The 20,433-nt window shown below is 38.3% G+C and overlaps 1 protein-coding gene across 1 annotated transcript in view; it reads left to right on the top strand.

The window, feature by feature from the left end:
- PRKG1 (protein kinase cGMP-dependent 1) overlaps positions 1–20,433 on the top strand; it is a 1,157,583-nt gene that overhangs the window by 531,455 nt on the left and 605,695 nt on the right.

Raw genomic sequence — 20,433 nt, forward strand, 5'->3', positions numbered from 1 at the left:
GCCCAGTAGAAGCTGCTTTTGAAACTATAAACATCTTTAGGACAGGCAGAATCCATACGTTATAAATCTTGATATTTCCTTCAACATCTAATCTTCTTAAAACACCTAATTTAACAATCTTTTTGCAATGGCAGTGTATCATTATTTTGTCATACTCTAATTCCTTGAGAATATATCTTCAGGTGCTGGTATATAGACTGAACCCACAGAATTTTGAGTATAAATTGGATAACAGGTGAATACCAGGGAGATTCAAGGCTATTCCGATGAACTGTGTGCTCGATAAGTCCTTAAAAGGAGATTCCGAGTAGATTTGGGAAGTTTGAATGCAGTTTTCTTAACAGATCAGAGAAAATATTTGGATTCAAGTCTTCCTGCCTCCAACTTGAACCATTCTTTACTTTGTGATGTTCTACCTTATCATACTATTCTGGTGTTCTTTCACATATTTTTATAAAATCTGATAAATCAGTCAGGAATATTTGATTTTTGTGGGTGTGGCTACTCCTTTGTCCTACACAGAAGGAAGCCTGTCCATATAGGTAAATTAGATTTTTTTTATAATAATTCCAGAATAAATTGTGAGGGCAGCTAGGTGGTATAGTAGATAGATCACTAGCGCTGGAGTCAGGAGGACTTGAGTTCAAATGTGACCTCAGACACTTAATAATTACCTAGTTGTGTGACCTTGGGCAAGTCATTTGAGCCCATTGGAAAAAAATGCCTGAAGTTGCTAGGGCTGAAGTGATATTCTTCTGGTCATATGACTCTAAATTATCAGAGCTCATTCTAGTTTGAGTAAAACTAAACTCGATTCAGTCTCCTTGTTTCCATCCCTTGTTCCATTCCCCAACCAACCACTATCATAGTATTATATGTAGGATAAGCAGTTAGAAGTCTTATTTGTTGAATGGATGCCATCCTTCCTTTCTGAAATGGAACCATTTGTCTTACCCATGTCTCCTTTCTCCACTTTTTGAATGTAGCCTTGTGACACTCTACCTGTAATTTATCTCTTGAGGCAATTAAGGATGATTTGATGTAAGTTTATCTGTTGAGAAAATGGCGAATGATTTTATGTTTCAGTTCTCTCAAATAATAGGGGTCATCTATTAGGAGTATTAGCAGTGCATAGGCATTCTATTAAGATATGGTAAAGAGAATACTTTAAAAAAAACAACCAAACAATGAAAAACAAAGTAAGAAAAGAAAAAACTTTAATTGCCAAAGATGCTAAAACCCTTTGGATATTTTAATGAGAAGTTGTTTCTATAAACCAGGGACCACGTTGCCATAACAACTTGATGCAACTCTTGACAAGGCCTTCTCTCCTTAATGGGGCTTTGAAAAAAGTTGAGTTGCTATGGTGACAAAATGCTTTAAAAAATCTAGTAAGATTTTCCCTCCCATTGTAATTTTATCCTTCTGTTTGTGTGTGTGTCTGTGTGTGTGTGTGTGTGTGTGTGTGTGTGTGTGTGTGTTTGGAAACACTTAGAGGAAGCAGAAAATAAAGTACAATTCAAGCAGGAGATAGTGAGGCTAAGTTGGTGACAAAGCTTTCTCAGCTATGCTATTAGCTTTTAACACTAGAAAGATCAGGTATATGAATTGATAGGAAAAAAATAGAATTGTACTTTGAAATAAAAATTCCTATCAAACCATCTCTATTTTCTTTGCCTTATGTGTTAAAAAAAAATGTAGAGTGTAAAATGATATGATGGTGACCCTTCATTATGTTCTGAAATTCTGATCTTTCAGGTTTTATGGCTCTAGTTTGATTTGTACAATGCAGAATGTATTCTTCATGAAAGCTTTCCCTTGTCAAATTAAATGATTTAACAGATTCTCTGTCTTTATTTCATTCTTTCCCTGATTCTCCCCCTCTCCTCTCTCACTTCCTCTGTCCTCTTATCCTAGGTTTAGATTAGCTTTGGATCATTCACTGGAATGCCAAGGAAATCAAAACATGGGCTAAATTTCAACATTTTCATAATAATGTATAACTGCTTTACAATTGAACTGAGGACAATCTTCCTTGGGAGATGACAAGCCTCCATTAGTACATGTCCATCTTCATTATAATGTCTTTATTTAAGGAATACATTTTATGTTTTAAGAGATAATTAACATAAGAACAGGAAGTTCCTTAATAATAAAATTTGCTTCAGTCTTCCCCTAAACCCCCTCCTGAAATCCATAATTTAATAAAATATGTAGTCCTGTGACAGTGGAAAGGAATTGAATGCAATGGGGGATATTTGAAATTTATAAACCATACTTATGTTTTTAGAAAATCAAAAAAAAAAAGAAGGGTTCTAAGACTTGGAATACAGTGCTTAGGGGTGTATGACCTGCTCTCAGAGTAGGTCTCTTTCTCTGTCTTTCTCTTTCCTTATTCTCTTGTCTTCTCTCTTTTTCTTCATCTCTCTTTGTTTCTATTTTCCACTGTCTCTTTACTCTTGTCTCTCTCTCTCTCTCTGTCTCTCTCTTATTCTCTCTGTCTGTCTGTCTCCCCCCCCCACCGTCTCTGTCTCCCTGTCTCTCTGTCTGTCTCTCTCTCTCTCTGTCTCTGTCTTTCTGAGCTGTGAGGTTATTGTACCATTGGAAGATTTGATCTATAAATAAGATGAGGGAGGAGGATGATTGTTTTAAATTGTTTTGGTCCAACACTGCTGCACGAAGTTACCGGCACATCATCGACTTGTCTGGCTTTCTTATCCCATTTGCGCCCCTTTAGCCTCCATCTGCCAGTCCTCATTTCCAAGGGACCAGCTCAAAGTGGGTCATGTGATTGTCATGGCTTGTCCCAGAACTGGAGCTTCTGCCTTCCTTTTAACCGCATGTCATTTTCCATCACTGTTAGTTTAGAAATAGAGGCACCTCAGGGCTACTCTTTGGAGCCGAGAAATTTTCTCCAAACTGCTTATGGCTTCAGTGCTTGCATCACATTTGAAAATAAGAAACCAGTGATTGAATTTTGGAAATTTTTAAGACATGTATAGATTCACAAATAAGGGACCAATCAAAACCTTTTGAAATATTGAGAATTACATGTCCAAATTGAGGATGGGCCATTTTCGAGCTAGAAGTTTACATAAGTCACCACTGTCATTTTACAGATGAGGCTCCATGATTAGCTCAGGGGAGCTCAAAATAGTTGAGCTGTGATTGGAACAAGCCCCCCCCCCCCCCCAGTCTAAATCGAGAGCTCTTGCCCCTGGGCCACACTCTTGTTCCTTCATCTGATTTTCATCATTTACAAGATATGTCTTCTTTTCTTAAGTACTAAATGGTATTTCATTTTGCTGCTAAGCTTTCATAACGTGTAATTCTATCCAATGTGTTCAGGTTCAGTGTAAATTCATTCAAGGGTATTAATAAGCTGGACAGTATCCAGGGCTGGGTGCAGAAGGGCCTTGAATTTCTGATGTGATGGTTGCTTGAAGGAACTGGGACTTTGTAGCCTGAATGGGAAAATCTGATGCTGGAAGCTGACTAATATTTCAAGGGAAGCCATGTGGAAAAGGGACAATGTTGTAGTGAAGAGCAAAGGGCAGATAGAAAAACAAAACTCCCAATTTAGATTTGATATCAAGGAAAGTCACAATAGAGCTATCCCAGAGTAGAATGCACTTTGTCGGGAGGCGGATATTCCCCTTCACTTGCCCAAGTCTTCAGATATAAAAAGGATTGCCTTTATCTCACTGAGGATGCTGTTATGGGAATTATTGTTTGGGCATCAGTTGGGTGGGCCTTTACCTTAGAAGATCCTTCATCGTTTGATTAGCCCTCTACAATTTACAAAGCACTTTATTTTTATCATCTTAGCCCATCCTCACAACACCTAGAAAGAAAGGCAGAATACATGCCCTCTCTCTATTTTGCCCATAAGAAAAGCTAAGACTGATAACAAATAAGATCTTTGCCTACTTCAAGTCATTAGCAGAACTTGAACCTGTTCTGACATCAGAACCAGTTTTCTTTCCCTTTGCCCATGGAAAAATGAAAGATGGGGGGACGGCAAGGTGTCACAGTGGATAGTGCACTGACCCTGGAGTCAGAAAGACCTGAGTTCAAATCAGGACTTAGACATTTAACTTAATTGTGTGACCTTGGGCAAGTCACTTAACCCCACTGTCTTGCAAAAAAAAAAGTACAAAAGAAAATGTAAGATGCCCTACACATTTAGTGGCTTCATTGCAGGTTATAGCTAGAGGACATAGAAATGCTGGGGGGACATCATTTCAGTGACTAAGGGGCAAAGAAGAATGAATGCCCCCCTATCTTTTACTTATACCTGTAGCAAGGGTAAGCTAATGATATTGGTTACTATTTGGCAAGGGACTAACACCCAATATTGACTGGCAGAATTGGTAAAGCCAAGCTCCAGATTCGAGTCACAAGGATGCCCCTTCTTTGGATTTCTCTGATTGTACCTGTTTTAATTAGCTTCGCCATTTAAACCATTCAGCTTTAATAGATTCCAAAATTTCAGATTTGGAAGAAACCCAAGGGTTAACTTCAATTTCTACTTAAGAATCCCCTCTTCAAATGAAGTTTTAGACTTTGCTTGAGGACATCCAGGGAGAGAGAATTCCCCACCTTCAAAGCAGCTCATTCCAATTGGGCAATGCTCAGTCACCCATCCAGTAAGCATTTAGGAAGCACTGCCCAGAAATGGACAATGATCCTAAAGCAGGGGATCTTAGCCTTTTAAACAATATTCATTTCTTCTGTAATTCTGTTTATTTTATTCATTAAAAAACCTCATTCTGAGAGTCATAGGCTTCATTGGTGCTTACTCTGTACCAGAAACTTTAAACTTATATCAAAATTAATCTTCACAACAAGCCTATAGGTAGACACTATTATTTATCCCTTTTTACAGTGAAGGAAATTGAGGCAAAAGTGATTTGTCCAGGGTCAAATAACCCCTGAAGTATCTGAGGCTTTGATTTGAACTCAAGTCTGGTACTCTGTTCATTGGACCATCCGGCTACCTGAATGTACCCAGGAACCATAAGCCAAAAAAGATAAGGATCCCTGATTTAAGACAAAGCCACAACAAAAGATGAGCAGACAAAGATCAGATAGATTAAATGATCACCCAGGAGTGACATCAATGGTTGAAGGCAGAAATAGAAAACTATAAGGAACTAGTAAATACTCTTCAGCGTTCTAAGGAAGAATTCAGTACCACCATCCTTTGTTTTATAACAATGGTCCTACTCTGCTTTGGCATACTAGCCAACTCTCTTTCTTCAGTCTAGTAGAAATGCTTTGAATGTGACATGACAGGCATCGTCCAAAGGCATCCTCCAGTTTGGACAACCTCTATACTTGCGGCAATTACTATGAGTCAACCTTGGAGACTTGGAGACCTCCCAACAGAGTCATTCTCTCCTGGAAAGAGACAGATATAGGAAAGAAGGGGAAAATGAATTACGAATTAAAGTATTGAAAACAAAGCCATTTATGAAGTTCCTTATATGACTTTTGTTTATAGGGAAATGGGTTTAAAGAGTCAGGGACTGGTGAGTTAGAAAATACAGTGCTTTTTTTTTAAATGTTTCCTACCATGATGCCCATTGACCAAGTGTGAGGCTTTGGCCCAAGGGACCCAGGAAATACTAATTAGAAAGGGTGATCAAACTGGAGCCCTAAGTCTTTTCCCTGGTAATATTCTTAGAAGTTGGGTAAAGCCCATCATGATCCAGGGAGCCACAGGAGTGCATACCCACACAGACACACAGAGACATACACACACACACACACACACACACACACACACACACACACAACAACAACAACACACATTGAGGAAGGTAGCATCTATTCCTTTTTATAGTTTATCAGCAGGATCTAACCTTTTATTCAGTCTTTTTGGATCTGATTAGACTGATTGGTTTGAAGATTACCCAGTGCTACCATGATTATGTGGGTACCACATATATATATAAAAAAAAAAACCCTTCAGATTTTATAGGCATTGCAGAGGAAATTGCAGCATCCCCAAAGTTCCTATAATAGGCACCTCCCCTATGATGTCCATCATAATGATATATTGCCTTTATTTGAAGCAGTCTCTGATAAAAAGAGGAGTGTATTTAGAGATAGAAGGCCTAGGATCAAATCTTTGGTCTACCATTGTCACCTTGAATATGGTATACCAAGAGATTGGGCATCTCACTGGCCTTGCAACGGCTGCTTTTCCTTCTGTGCAATGTGATATGATCGTTAGACAATGTAATCTCTGATCTAGGGTTCATATAAAACTCAGTAAAAGAGACACAGCACCATAATAGATTGAATGCTGGGCTTGTAGTCTGGAAGACCTGTCTGCGTTCAAATCTCAAAACTGGTATTTACAAGCAACGTGACCAAAGTACTCACTTCACCTCTCTAGGCCTCAGTTTCCTCATCTGTAAAAAGAGTGGGTTGGAGTAGAAGACCTCCAATTGTCCCTTCATTGTCTACACTTAAGAAATTTTGATTCTGTCACTATCTAACCTCCAAAGTGGTTCCCTTAAGAACTAAATATGAGAATCTATGAGAAATAGAAGGCCTTTTCACCTCCAGCCAAAATCACCATGCTGGGACTTTCACATTTTATATTGTATTTTATACAGATATGTATATTTTTGTATTTTGGAATGAATGATGGAAAGACATCATGATTATCATGAGCTTTTATTCAACTCTGAACATTTTTTTTGTTTTTTCATTTAAATTTTATTTTTCCAATTTCATGTAAAGAGTGTTTTCCACATTAATTTTTGTAAAATTTTGAGTTGCACATTTTTCTTCCTCCCTCCTTTCTCCCAATGATAGCAAGTAATCTGATATAGATTATACATGTAAAAATCTTCTGAGTAGCTTTTGAACAATGGACAGTGAGTAAGAATAACCGTAAGCAAATTCAAGAGGGAACCATTTGCTTTGTTCCCCCATATCAGCCAGAGATTAGAGAAAATCACACAAACTTGAAAGCAAACATGAAAATAGTCATTTAAAATGAGGGAGGCAAAGCCAGACCTGAAGTTATAATCTTATCTAGAGAATTCAGAATTGCCTTTTGACACCAGATGAGGAGAGGAACATGACCTGTGCATTCAATCGATTTGGAAATTAAATCATCAGAGGGAATGTTCCGATTCACTCCAAGGAAATGATTGGGGTGGGAATGAGGCCCATAATCAGCTGAGAATGATCTCATTGAAAAGACTGCAACTGCAACACAGGGTTGGACTGCAGATTGGGCCCTAGAAGTGATGAGCTCTGGGGATCAGGTTGCTGATGACTCATTTTTCCTACTGGAACCCATAATGTCTTAATTGCATCCTGGACCCCCACCCACCCAGCATCCTGAGTTTGTCAGGTGTAGCCTTGTGTGAAGAACAGATGTGGGTGCTTGAGAGAACTTCCTGAACCTCAGTAAACCTAAGAGTGAGGAGAAAATCCCTGCCTCAGGGATGGCCGGATCTGAGTGGAAGAAGCTTTTTCATTAGAAAGAATAGATAATAATGTATCAGATTGCTTGCCTTCTTGGGGAGGGGAAAGGAGAAAACTTAGAGCTCAAAATCGTTCAAAATGACTATTGAAAATTGTCTTTACAAATAATTAGACACTACAATACTATTAAATAAAAAAGGAAGAATAAGTAAAATGGGGAAAGGAAAAGGATGAGATCTTTCAAGATTTTTCCACGTTTAAAGAAATGATCTCAGACACTCTTCAGTGAGAGAGGTCTCTACTTCACTAACTTTGCTACCACAAAAGAAACATTATCCTGCTGTTGTGTTGGTGGTGGTTGTGGCTATTGTTATTGGTTTTATCCCTTCCATTTTCCATAATTTTTTCTTTCTTTTCTTTTCTCTTCATTTTTCTCCTTTCCTCTCTTATCCTCTCTTCATTTCTTTTGCTTTCTCTTCTCTCTTCATCTCTTCCATTTCTTTTCTTCTCTTCAATGCAACTTTTGCACACAGATATCTTAGTGTATGAAGCCGGGGGACTTGGAGTCAGGAAGACCTGAGTTCAAAATACATCAGAAATGTTTGTTAACTGTGACTTTGGGCAAGCCATTTATGACTGTGAGCCTCAGTTTTCTCATTTGTATAATGAAGATGTTGAACTAGGTATCTAATAAAGTTCTTAGGAGAGCCAGCATGGCTGAGGGGGGGGGGATAACTTCTGGATTTAGAACCAGAAGACTGTCTTACTATGTATATAGTCTGGCCTCAGTTTCCTCCTCTTTAAAAGTAGAGATGAATTAGATGATCTCTAAGGTCCTTTTCTGTTCTAAATCTACCATCTCTTTCTAATGACTTGGCATGGAAAATGTTTGCTCACTCTTTCCCAGAGAGGTTTTCTAACCCTGACTGTAAGGTGACTTGGGCATAGTGTCAGACAAGTTCATAAAACATCCTTCTGGAGAGTTTCCACCAACTTGGGAAAGAAAACCAATTAGTTATTGAACCAGTCAAAACCAATGGGAAGACCAACTCTCTTGGTCTGATGGATAATTGTGTGAGAACCTGAAACCAACTGAATTTTGCATTTCCTAGTACAAATTTCACAGGGCTCTGATGTTAATTAGGGAATTTCTGTTTTCTACAGATGATTGCATTATCATCCCAGACAGGACAGGCTAAACCCCTTTGAGCTGGAGAAAAGAAAGCAATTTACATATTTCCTCTAATCAAGCTTCAAAGGGTCTAAGGGATCTTAGGTAATTTGCTGTCAGTCCTACCCTCATGCTCATTCCCAGAGAAGCATTTGGGTCATTCTCCACTGCTTTGATGAGGAGGCACCTGATATTTCCAGAACGGGAGAAATGGACCCAATAGGATAAAGGCTTTCTGCCAACAGACTTTGGGAAGCAAGGTGAAACAGTAATAAGAGGTCCATAATTTGAAGTCACAAGCCCTGAATTCAAGTCTTGTCTCTGCTCATTACTGGAATGTCTTGACCACATGGATGCCATCTTCCTCACCCATAAACCAAAATGTGGGATCACTAAGATCGCTACCAGCTCCCATGAGGGAGTGTTAATGGTGTGTGATCCTGCATAGCCACTGGGATACCAGTAAAGTGCCTTAAATTTATGAGCCTAGTCTATAAGCTATAAGATCAAGTTACTGAAAGGTCCATGTATAAAGTGAGTCTTTTGGAAGAGGGACAGCATAAAATGATAGCTAGTTGCCTGCCTTTGGGTCCCAGAAGACCTCAGTTCCAAATCTCTCTTTGACAGAGTGGGGCCATTCACTTAACCTCTCTGTGCTCCAGGCAATTCTCTTAAATTGCAGAAAAACTGTCAATGTGGATTAGCAGAGGGAGTTTCTGCTTCCAAGAATTCAGACATCAATGAAATCATGGGTATAGTCTCTCTCCCTACTTTATTTTTCAATACCCATGGATCTTATAGGAGTCTCTCAGGACTCATCATATTCCACAGTTCATTTCAATAGACATTTGTTCAAACTTGTTCATCATGTTCACAGACTTATTCTTGTCCACTGGGGCCCTTGAACAATCAGACTTGGCCCCCTTCCTATCTGCAAGAACTTTATAATAGGTGGGATGGCAATAATCCTGAGAAATACATACTAGAGGGAGTCTCCGTTGGACAGTCCACACATTCTCTCCAGGAGGAGAATCCTTAGGAGATTTTGAAGTCACAAGGAATTTTGTCCAAATCCTGCCTTGGATGCTCATTGCTTGGATAAATTTGGTCACATTACTTTCCCCTGGCTACTGTCTCATCATCTGTAAAATGGAATATTAGAATAATTAACCTTAAAAGTCCCTTCCAGTTCTCAAACTTCAGTTCTTCAATTCTAATATCACTGTAGCTTGAGGTTATAGGGGAGGGATTTCTTAAAAGAAATATACCCTGAAATGAGTCGAGAGAGAGAGAGACAGACAGACAGACAGACAGACAGACAGAGACAGACACCAGTTTGGTTGGAAGCAGTGCTTGTGTAGGAATAAAGTGATATAATATTGGGGAGGCAGAGTAGGAACTGATTGGTATCAACCAGGAATGGTGGTCTGGGGAACTTGGCTGAGTAGTTGAATCTGTGCTCTTGGGCAGCAGACATATATTTTGTCAGAGACAACTAAATGACTCAGGGAATAGCCAAGAAAACCTGAGTTCAAATCCAACCTTAGAAACTTAATTGTGTTGCATTGGGTAGTCACCTAACTCTTATTGCCTAGGAGGCAGCTAGTTGGCTCAATGAAAAGAGCACTGGGTTCAAATGCAGCCTCAAATATTACCAGTTATGTGACACTGGTCAACTGACTTGACCTCTGCCATAATCCTATAATCATTTTAGTATCTTTGCCAAGAAAATCCCATGGACAGCATGCTCCATGGCATCATGAAGAGTCGAGAAGGGCAATAACTGAACCACAACAGCACTTTATCAGAGTTCTCATCTTGCTAAGACCTTCAGATTTAGTGTTCCCTGAGTTTTGTCCCCAATGGCCCAGGGCCACCCTGGACCCAGAAGAGGGATCTGATGTAGACACTGTTGGAGAAGATGCTGCTACCATCACTTTGGAATTATGGAATGAAGAATGAGAAAAGGCATCTCTCCTACTCATGGAAAGAGAGAAAATACAAAATGAGCTATGATTCTGGTTGAGATAGTTTGTTTATCTCTCTTCTGTGTCCCATGGCAAAGCATCCTCTCTGTTGCGTCATGCAAAATGAACTGAAATTATCATCAATATGATCATTAGCATTTATGTAGTATTTAAAGATTTACAAAACACTTCACCTGTGTTACCTCATTTTTAGCAGGTGCTAGCTATATAGTTCTGTATGACAGAAAGGCAGAGAGAACAGTCTTTAAATTAGCATTGAAGAATCATTGAAGTTCAGTGCCATGACAAAGTCAAGACTACTGGTCATGACCCAGCATGCAGGGTGGGTGTCAGGGTAGTCAGGGATGGCACTAGCATCAGAAAAGCTTTGTGTAGAAGGTGATGCATTTACTGCATCTTAGGGGAAGAGACTTCTTTTGAAGCAGAAGTTAATGGAGAGTGCATTCTAGAGGTGAGAAATGGCCAATCCAAAGCCTAGATTCAGTAGATAGGAAACCATGCATGAGGAAGAGAGAAGACCACTTTGGAGGAAGGGGGGAGTAACATACTGTGAGCTTGGAAAGATGGATGAGGGTCAGGTTACAAAGGGGTCTGGAAACTAAACTGATCAGGTAATCTAACTTACTATAAGATGATCTCATTTTGGCTTCTTTTGAGTACTATTCACAAGGAAAAGATATCCCACTATTCTCTGCTGTGATCAGACCACAGAGGGGGAACTGTATTCCTGTGACTAGTCAGGGCAGCATTGTCTAGGAATGCCATTGATAATCAGGAGAGTGTCCGTAGGAAGCCAATCAAGATGGCAAATTATGCTCAGTGAATCATAGGCATAGCGTTCCCCTGGGAAATTATCAGGTTTGTACAAAAGATAGACTTTTGTAGTAGGGAAGAGATGGGAAGTTTTGAAATGCACTCAATGTCTCATATTGTGATTCAGTCCATTCTCTTCCTTCCTTTCAATATTGCGCCCATCTCACCTGCCCTTTTGCAATATCTCTTTCCAATATAGTTATCTGCCCCTTCTCACCCTAAATACACATTGCAAACTGAGAAATATTCACATTAGTCACTGAAAGCATATTATAATTTTTATACTCTCATAAACTGTTTTAAGCACACAGGATAATTTCGATCCAGTATTTTCCATGAGTATCACCTAGGGTGGAATCCTTGAGTTATGAAATCATTCTGGACCATGGTATTAAGGAAAGGGGTTAGTAATCAAGATAGACAGTGGGGTGTAGTGAAACTCTACTTGACCTAGCCATCACCTACTACCTGGGAAATCCAGGAGAATTCCTCCACCTCCGTATTCCTTGGTTTCCTCATCAGCAAAATGGAAGGTAGAAAACTTAAAACCTCTGAGGTCCTTTCCAACTCGAGATAAATTTGACACTGGGATACTGAGGACCCATCCCTATTTCTGTCATTCTCTAGCTACATGACCTTGGGCATGGCCCTTGCCTTTATTAATAAAAATGGAAGGATTAGACTAGTTCAGGGCTTTTACTTTTTTGGGGGGTTAGGAACTCCTTTGACCCGCTTGGTGAAGCATAGAGACCTCTTGTCTGAATAATATTTTTCAATGTAAAAAATAAAATACATAGAATGACAAAAGAAGCCAATTAAAAGTGCCCAAAACAACAACAGCAATTTTGTGAACCAAGTTTAAGGATCCCAGAAAAGCTTTCTAAAGTTCTTTCTTATTCTAATTACCAAGGAGCTACTGATAGAATAGGTACCTGAAATCAGGAAGATCTGATTTCAAATGAATGCTTAACTAACTGTGTGATCCTGGACAGGTCATTTCACCTCTGGTTGCCTCCGTTTCCTCATCTCTAAAAATGAGGATAATAATAGCATTTATCTTGTAGTGTTGTTGCAAGAATAAAAATGAGATATTTGTGAAGTGCTTAGCATAGTATCTGGCACATATCATATGTTTATTTCCTTCCTTCCCCCTATTATTGTGTTAAACAACCTTGATTTTCTATAAATTCTGCATTTATAATTGAAGTGTGTTTTTTAATTTAATTTTCATCCCATCTCCTCATAGATTTAACATTTGCTGGTGGTTACTGCATAGTACATGGAGATAGAAAAGGATTTAAGTGAATTAGCCAGATGGAAAGTGCATTGCTCCAGATTCCATCCCCTCCCACACCCATTTTGGTCTTTAGATTTGCCACAGCAATGTAATGCCAAGAACACTGAATGATGATTTAAAAACAAAAAAATCTTAACTAGGGTCTGAATCCTAAGTAGGTTACTTTCTACTGATGTTCTTAGGTGTAAGTCTCTTCCCCTCACTGTACTTCTTTATAAAGTGAAGGCTTTGTCCTAGATACATTCTCAGAGTGCTTTAGATTCTAAATCCATGATCCTATAAGAAATATTTTTTGTGGTATCCCAAAGGCTCCTAGACATTTCTCTTTTATCTGTAGCTGAACCCTTCTATATGTATTATTTTCTTTTCTTAGAATGTGAATTCCTTGAGAGTCTCTCTTCTCTGTTTTAATTTCTTAATTTAGTGCAGCACTTAGCATACAGCAATCACTTAATAAATGTATTTACATTCCTTCATCATTCATTTGTTCTTGTTCTTGTTCTTGTTCAATCATTCAGTTGTGTCCAAATCCCCATGAACCAAAGTATGACAATATTGGGCAATATTGGGCATCAGGTTTTCTTGACAAAGATCCTGGAGTGGTTTGCCATTTCCTTCTCCTTTGTATTGTCTGGCATAAGGCCTATCACATGGGTATTTAAGAAGAGCTTTTTTGACTGGTTGGTTTACTCCTCTTGAAATGAAGGGGCTTCTGAGGTCCTTCCAGTTCCCAAGCTGTCAAAATAGGAGATTGCTTTGTGATCTTGCCAAAGTTCCTTCCCCTCTCTGGGAATTGGTTTCTTCCTGGGGAAAAAAGAGAGGGATTGGACTAACTGATCTCCCAGGTTTTCTTGCATCTAAGATCCTATTTCTTTTGCTTAGCTTGTCTAAGATAAATTAGAGAGAAAGGAAGGTTTGGTCTCTAGGAGTCTTCTTCAGTGTTGAGTGGCTGACCAAGCTAACTTTGAAAGGAATGAAAACTCACCATTTATTTAAGAACTCCCAGGATGGTGCCACGTCCCTTCTCACTTTGGTTGCTAGAATGGAGAAGTGTGATTGGTAGCCATGGATGGTTTTTGTGTTTGTTTAACTCCAACAGTGTCCCTTCGACACAAACCGTTCCATCATTAATAAATTCCTTCTATGTATTTGAAGATTCGGAGATCTCTTCAAGCTGTTGTTGCTTTCCTGGATGAACAAAAGAAGAGATAAATGAAAGTCAGGGATTCTCATTCACAAAATTGCTGATAAAAAGATCACTATTTCAGTCAATTTCTCAATAACCAGAGTCAAGGATGAAAAAAAAATGATTTCAGAGGGAATTGTTGAATTTACTTGCCTCCTTGTCCATCGACTCCAGGAATGTAATAACAGCCAATTCTTCTCCTAAATGTGAAACTGTCCAGTTCCTTTTGATTTGTTTGGATACCTTCTATCAGTTTTATGCCAGTCCAGTATCAGATTGGGCAATCCATGGATGTCCTGACATATTTAGACTAGAAGCACTGTATCACAGTTTCACTGGTAGTCTGAGATGCCAATCATTTTGATTGCATTTGTTAAAGAATGATGTTATACTTTACTCTCCAAAAATTAGATGTAAACATAACAATGGGCAAAGTGCTGTCACTACTACATCTCCATGAAATTTATGATAGAATGATTTGCAGAACTATTGCATGTCTGCCTTGCAAAATGAAATGTGATGGGAGCTCACCAAAGATATTCAAACATTTTATAAAATGAACAATATCTCTGCCTTTATCTGCCTTGATGCTGTTAAATCAATGGAGCTAACTTGGAAATGAACTTAGCAGTATCTTGGAAGGAAAAATGAGTGATTTCACCAACATACTTTAGGCTTCCTGTGAACAGGGGCCTTGTCCAACCCTGAAATGTCAGGAAACAAAAATGAGGAGGAGGCGGCAAGAAGCGAAGGTCCTGAGCTGGTAAAAAGGAGTGTGGAGAGGCAGCTAGGGGATTGGATAGAGCACTGACCCTGGAGTCAGGAGGACCCAAGTCCAAATCCAGCCTCAGACACTTAGTAATTATCTAGTTGTGTGATCTTGGACAAGTCACTTAACACCATTGCCTTGCCAAAAAAAAAAATAGAGTGGAATAAATGAAGTTAGGAAGGACTTGAGTTCAAGTGCTGACTCTTTACATGTGGCATGTTAGAAAATTGGAACCTCTGGAATGAGGCTGCTGAACCTTTTTCAGGGCTGCTCATCCATCTTTGGTGTCTTCCTGCAATCATCACCTTGCAGTTCCGAGAAGTTGGAGCACGTGTAGGAGAGGATACTATCTGGGCAGATAGACTAAACCAGATTAAGGATAACTAATGAGCCTCACATCCATCAATAGGTTTGTAGGGGGTGGGGTTCTTTTTACTCCAAGCATGCAAAAATTTCCCCAGCAGAATGGGAAGATGAGAACAATTTGTTCCAGTAGCCATGAAGGTGACCAAAGCAGACACTGTCGGCTCTTAGAACATGAGCATCCAATATTTCAATTCTTCTGGGTCAGATGACCAAGTTATGATTGCAGTGTAATCCATATTATCAATGAGTATAATAATAATAAAATGTAATAATGTAATAAACCATGAGCTTTGAGTGTTTCCTACAGCCCTTGAACTGCAGGTTGAACATGCCTGCCTTAGAAGATGGTAAGACTGGCTCTAGATCTAAGACGCCCTAAGAACTTGTTCATGTTTGTTCTTTTTTTTTTTTAGGTTTTATTTATTTATTTATTTTTAGGTTTTTGCGAGGCAATGGGCTTAAGTGGCTTGCCCAAGGCCACACAGCTAGGTCATTATTAAGTGTCTGAGACCGTATTTGAACCAGGTACTCCTGACTCCAGGGCCGGTGCTTTATCCACTGCGCCACCTAGCCGCCCCATGTTTGTTCTTCTTTTTAAAGGTCTGGTTGCATATACTTTTCCTTTTCCCAGGACCCAAGACAGTAGCTTTGAGCCTTAAATAATTCTTCAAATGCAAGGCAAAGACCCCCTTATCATTGTATCTACATGGTAATTTAAATGAGAGAGAAGCATATATAATTATATAAGCATTTTCAACAGCATTTTAACATCAACAGCGGATAGCTACAGTGGGTCAGAATCTTTATTAAGGAAATATTTTTATCTTACATATCAGAGTCTATACTTATTCCAGACATTAGATGCAGAAAATTTAGGAACTGGTTGGTTTCTTAGAGATTATCTAATCCATCCCCTTTCTTTTATGTTAGAGGAAAATGGGATTAGGGAACTGATCTAACTCATTTATTCTCAAAATGCCCTTCCATCTTGGTATTTGCTATTTGTATATGTCCAGTAGAGCTGAGGAAGGCAGAAATCATTGGAAAACACTTGCCTCCAAACTGGATTTTATCCTTTTTTTCCCCCTTTGCTACTAAGGTAAAAGTGTTTCATATTCATCAGGGTTTAGTCAAGCATTTTCTAGTCTTTCAATAAATAGAATGGTGGCGCATTTTAGAGCTCACTTTTTCCTCCTTAAGTGTACAAAGTGATTTACTTCCAAAAGAAGACAGAGATAGAAATGGGATCTATAATTTACAGTGGAGTCATTGGCCCATAGAGTCATTGACCATCCGATAGCTGGCTGAGCCAATTAGAGCATCTTAAGGGAAATGTTCTCTTTATGCATCACTTTCTCAAGCCAAAGATATTGGACAAATAGTTCCTAGAGTATTTTAATGTTCCTAGTTCTGTATCTTCCATTCATTGCTTAGAAAACTGAACACTAGTCCCACAAAGGCCGATTGGTAGTCAGGACTTGTTTAGCCCATGATGAGGACAATGATTGAATATGAGCCTCACCTAATTTACTAGAGCAGTCATTGGAAACAGCAGAGAACTTTTGGGTTGTCTCTCAATTTGGGGTGGTTGCAGAAACCCCTCAAATTTATTTTATGGGCCAAAATGCTCATATCAATATTCTGGGAAATTAGAGGATTTCTTATTTTAAAAAAAGTTTTAACATGAAAATTAGGTCCTGAAGCAGCTCCTATGTAGTACAAGCAGTTTATTTTTGAAATGCTGAAATATCTCATCCATTTTCCATTGGTTTTATAACTAAGCCTTGGGGTAATCAGATGCATAAAAAGCCAATTGAACTCTCTACTTTTTATATCCTTTTACTTTTTTTTTGACAGACTAATAGACTGGAGTGAGAGGGGAAAAGAGAAAAAAACCCCAAATTTTCTGAGTTTTGGATTGAGAGAATCATCTATCTATCTATCCATCCTTTCTTTCTTTCTTTCTTTCTTTCTTTCTTTCTTTCTTTCTTTCTTTCTTTCTTTCTTTCTTTCTTTCTTTCTTTCTTCCTTCCTTCCTTCCTTCCTTCCTTCCTTCCTTCCTTCCTTCCTTTTTTATTTCTTTCTTTCTTTTTTCTTTTATTTCCTTCCTTTCTTTCTTTCTTCCTTCCTTTCTTTCTTCCTTCCTTCCTTTCTTCCTTCCTTCTTTTCTTTCTTTTCTCTTCCTTTCTTTTTTCTTTTCTTTCTTTTCTCTTCCTTCCTTTTTTCTTCTCTCTCTCTCTCTCTCTCTTTCTTTCTTTCTTTCTTTATGAAGTTTGTCCTTCATTTTTCAAAAAGATCATGATGTCATGGGAAGTGATGCCATGTCAAGCACATGAATTGGATATTAGTGAGGGAGGCTGGCCTAAGTTACCAGCCTCCTAGACAGAAGTCAGAACCACTGGAAGTGGCCCGCAATGAGAGGCAATCAGGGTGAAGTGACTTTCCCAAGGTCACACACAACTTGTATTTTTACAAGTGTTTGGGGCTGGATTCAAACTCTCATCCTCCTGATCCCAAGGTCAGTGCTCTGTCCACTGCACCACCTTATACATACACATACAAATAGAACATATATATATATATATATATATATATACATACATGCCTGTCTTTATATGTACATATGGATAGATAGATCCATGTGTTTGTGTGTATACACACACATACACACATGTTTTGATTGAAACTTGATTGTTGTGAAAAGATTTCCTCATCTGTGCAAAGGCTAAAATTATAATATATATATATATATATATATATATGTATATATTAGGATGTAACTATTGGAATGAAATGAAATAATAATAATATATCTCAAGTGATTTGCAAATCTTCAATGTCTTTGCAAAACCCTAAATGTAAAAGGGAGTCCAGGAGCTATAGTGGATTGAGAGCTGGACCTAGAGTCAGGATGACCTGAATTCAAATCTTTTCTCAGAAACATATTAACTTCATGATTTTGGGCAAGTTATTTAATCCTAAATTTTTTCTTATTTGTAAAATGAGAATAACAATGGAATCTCTAGGAGCAATTAGGTGGTACAGTGGATAGAGCACCCATTTTGGAGTCAGGAGGACCTGAGTTCAAATTTGGCCTCAGACACTTAGTAATTACCTAGCTTTGTGACCTTGAGCAAATCTTTTAATCCCATTGCCTTGACAAAAAAAATAAGCAAAAAAACAAACAATGAAACCTCTCTCCTTGAGTTAAATGAGATAATTTCTCTTAACTTTGAAATTAGAGCTAAGAAAGAGGGTGTTTAGGGAGAAAGCTAAACAATGAAAGACATTCTTAACTTTGTCATTACTAAGAGAATGTTATTAATAAATAATGTCAATAGTATCCATATTATTACCAATTACCAATGATATTAATATTAACACTAACAATAGATACTAAAATATTGCTAATTATTACATCAAAAACAATATTATTTAAATTAATATTAAATTGCTATTATCTCTATTACTATTATTACCACCACCACTTTTACTACTACTACTACTACTACTACTACTACTACTACTACTACTACTACTACCACTCCATGAAAGATGCTCAACAAGGCCTGACCACATACAGGCTATGTGACCTGGGCACATCATCAACCCTCTCAGCTCTCTAGGCAATATAGTTTGAAGCTGGTTTCTTACCTGCATTGAGAGAGGGAGTATCCTCAATCAAATTTTCACACATCATTTAAATCCCAGGATCCCACCAAAAAATTCTCTTATTGGGATATAGCCCAGGCCTGTGATGACATAATATAATGAGTATTTGGTGGAAGAAATTCCCTTTTTCATTGCTGGTCACCATATTATCTGTAAATTATATTAAGAGACCCCAGGACTGAGAGTTTCAATGACTTGTCTGGTGTCACAAGTTGATATGAATCAATGTTGCTGAGTCTCAGGATAGCCAGCTTACTCACTATCCAGTATGCCATGCTTCTGCATCTCAATTATAATTAGGCATTTATTATGAGAAAGAATGGACAAATACATATATATATATATATATATATATATATATGTTTATATGTATGTCAGAGAGCATTTGAACTATCCCTCTTTCCTGGAAAATATTAATTTCCTGAGACTCTATCACCCATTTCCTACATTTTCTTCTCCACTGAGTCCACATTCATTTTCAGGAAGGTTTGACTGTCCCAAAACTGCTGCATGACACCTTCCCATATGACTAATAAAATAACAAAAAAGAGGTTGAGAATAGATACAGAGGAATGCCCCGACTTTCTAGGACAGTGTCCCCATTGTGGAAATTAAAGCCAGGAACGAGGGTGTTAGGTAGAAAGTTAAGCAATGAAAGACATTCTCCCCTAACTTCTATAAACAATACCAGAAGATTATCATTGGGTTCTTATAAAACCTGATTTTTCATTTGCGGTTTGAAGAGTTAGGTCTCTCTTTTTTGGGGGGGTAAGAAACTTGGTAGCATTTACCTCTTTCCAGATTTCTAATATTCTTTCCAGAGTTCTAACATTCCGTAAGATTTCTCAGAGACAAGAGAGGCACATAAATTCCTATAAAATAGCTAATCAAAAAACTGAAGTGTCCCAAACCAGCATAATATCGAGCAAATAATATCTGGAGTATTTTGATGTGACTTGTTATGCAGCTTCATTGATGAGGCCACGATGACATCTAGCCATTTTTGACAAATTGAATATTAGTCACTCACTCAGAGGTCAATGGATCAACCAAAGACCAAAGTCAGGGGCTCGTTCAGCCCATGGTGAGGACAATGACCCAATCTTAGCCTCAGCACATTTGCCAAAGAAGGAGGTCATGATGACCAGAAACAGTTTTTGTTACCTCCAAATTTTCTGTGACATCTTGGGCTTTTGTGTGGCTTGATCCAATGTTTACAATCCATTGACAGAGTCTTCGCTTCTCCTTCTTCTTTATTCAGTTTCCTCTCCACTATCATACCCACTCTATCCAGCTGCTGTAGCCACTTAAACCACTATCTCTAGGCCCCAGTGTGCAGGGAATAAGAGCAATTCCATGAAAGGAATGTTACTCCCTTTTCCAATAGGGCTGTTAGAGTAGGAAAGGGTGGAATTTCATAAAGAGTGCTATTTTGATTCAGCAAAGATGTGATAGTCCTTCATGGAGATCTTGTAGGCATGATGGAGAAATGCCATCTACTCATAGCTTTTTTTATTAGAAGGCCACCCCCCCCAAAAAATGGACCAGGAATAGTTATGACATTGAATAGAAAAAAATCTTTATTTTAATTAACCTCCAATTAAACTTCAGTGTTTTATTCCATTATTGAAAAGCTTTCATTCTGGGAAGACATGTGAAGGCATTACTCTCAAATTAAATGAATTCTATTATTTTACAAATAGAGAAAATGAGGCTCAT

This window comes from Macrotis lagotis, chromosome 4 (genome assembly GCF_037893015.1).
Source record: "Macrotis lagotis isolate mMagLag1 chromosome 4, bilby.v1.9.chrom.fasta, whole genome shotgun sequence".
Classification (NCBI taxonomy): domain Eukaryota; kingdom Metazoa; phylum Chordata; class Mammalia; order Peramelemorphia; family Peramelidae; genus Macrotis; species Macrotis lagotis.